Here is a 2,160-nt window from a genome sequence, read left to right as displayed (position 1 = left end):
ATAGTTTAGTTTAACAGAGATTAGTTTAACATAGTTTAACAGAGATTTTAAGAAAAAATGTCCACGTAGTTATGGCAAACCTTTCAAAATTCAGCGATAATAAAACACAAACAAAAGGCACAGAATACCCGTACGTTCTAAAGTCACATTCAATACAACGGATATGTCGTTTTATTCAATCCATTCTGATTTAGTAACTTTTTGAGTAAAACATAAACGTTAACTGTATGCTCCTCGCATCATCGACCACACTGTTAACAGTATCAATACAATAACAGCTCTACGTGGTGTTCAGTGTGTACAAACAGTGTTTTTAACAAATCCTCTTATGAACAATGAAAAGTACTACATGTATGACTAAGTGTGAAACAAATACTACAGAGCTGCTATTAAAAGTAAGAGTTTTACCTGCAGTTGTTGCAAGTAGCAGCCATCTTGAAATGCTCAAGTCTCATAGGGTCGTGTCGCTTCGACTGTCCAACTCTGAATTCTGACTTTACTTAGTTCCAGTTTAAATTTCCAACTATCAGACATCTCCCCCTCTCCCAAAGTCCCACTGCTGCGAGTTTGCAAGCTCTTGGTGCACACCAACGAACCTTGTGGTTTCTGTCATGTGATTAAATCACATGGGCGGATGAGAGGAGGCTTCTGAGTGGAGGAATAAGGAAGCAGGAAGTTGATTTGCTAAACCGTGTCCTGGTGTTTTCTGGCCCTCAGCTCTGTGATGGTGGTGTCGGGGGACAGAGGTGCCTGATCAGTCTCCCACCTTCAGGAAGCGTAACGAGAGCTCAACCCAGGTGAGTGTGCTGGCCTTTATGTTGTGTGAGTTTTTATCTGTAATATCTGAAAAGTCAAAAACAAATATCCCCTATATGAGATGATCTAATATTTAGAGCTCAGTCGCAGAATGAAGACGGTGAATTGGAAACAACTCCCGTCTGTTTGTCTGTTGGTCCGTCTGTGTTGTGAACATAATAACTTGAAAAATGAGTGAGGTCATGACTTCCATTTTGGTGTGTGACTGTATCTAGTTGTAAAAATGGTCACTTTCAAAAACTGCTTTGCCACGTCTAAATCCAAGATGGCTGCCACCTCAATCATCTGAAGAAACTTTGCTTTCTAGTTTTTATATAGTTTAAAAGTATCGTTTCCTCAAACGATTAGGGAGGCCAAAGATGAATCTACGGTGGCCAAGGCCCCCATTGGCCACCCCCTTGCTCCGTCTTTCAGGCTGGTGGTGGATTAAATGTTCCCTCCATTCACCAGTATCCGCCACTCTGCACTGCCTCAGACAAGAAAAACACAAAACAACCTCTGTCTTTCTCCACAGAGTAACTTCTACCAACTTGAAAGTCTTTTGCAAGAAAAACATTAAGGTTTACTTGATTCTCTGTTCAGTTTCTGTCCAGAGAAACAATCATCTCAAAAATAACATCCATCCATCATCTTTACCCGCTTCTTTCTTTTTGGGTCACAGGGGTCACTGGTGCTCATGTCCAGCCATCACTGTGTGTGTGTGTGGGGGGGGTGTCCAGGTCTCCAGTCCATCACAGGGACACATAGAACCAAACGAGACAAACAACCATTCACTCTCTCTCTCACACCTAGAGACAATTTAGAGTTACCAATCAGTCTAACGTGCATGTTTTTGGTCTGTGGGAGGAAACTGGAGTACCCGGAGAAAACCCACGCATGCACGGAGAGAACATGCAAACTCCAGCCAGAAAGGCCCCCGGCCAGGGTTTGAACAGGAGCCACCTGCTCGTGGCAGCTCTACCAACTGCGCCACCGTGCTGCCCTCCAGTGACGGGGACATCAGTGTTTAACACTGTGTGAGGAAATGGCACGTCCAACAGAGCCCACCTTTATTTAGACAGGTTAGTCCCATTGAGCCTCGGGGCCTCATTTACAAGAGACACCTGACTTTAACAGAGTGATGACAACAGTGGACCATCATAAAAGAAAGCAAATAAATTTAGAACAAAAAACAGCTAGATTATGAGGCGGTGTATAAAATTAAAAACAGGAACATGTCTGCGTTGGTTTTTGTCAGGAACTTAACAGATGTTTGATGTCACAGAGAGGTCAAAGGTCGAGAGCTTCAGATGTTTTTACAAGATATTCCAGGAAACAGGAGCGGAGTAGGAGAAGGTCCTTTTG

General features: G+C 43.1%; 1 protein-coding gene across 1 annotated transcript in view; it reads left to right on the top strand.

Moving 5' to 3' along the window:
* nckap5l (NCK-associated protein 5-like) overlaps positions 1 to 2,160 on the top strand; it is a gene marked incomplete in the record, with an annotated part of 51,663 nt that overhangs the window by 4,658 nt on the left and 44,845 nt on the right. Inside the window, 1 exon segment of the mRNA XM_037684639.1 lies at positions 718 to 797.

This window comes from Nematolebias whitei, chromosome 11, assembly GCF_014905685.2.
Source record: "Nematolebias whitei isolate Nwh7 chromosome 11, NemWhi1, whole genome shotgun sequence".
NCBI lineage: Eukaryota > Metazoa > Chordata > Actinopteri > Cyprinodontiformes > Rivulidae > Nematolebias > Nematolebias whitei.
This window is presented reverse-complemented; position numbering and strand designations above follow the sequence as displayed.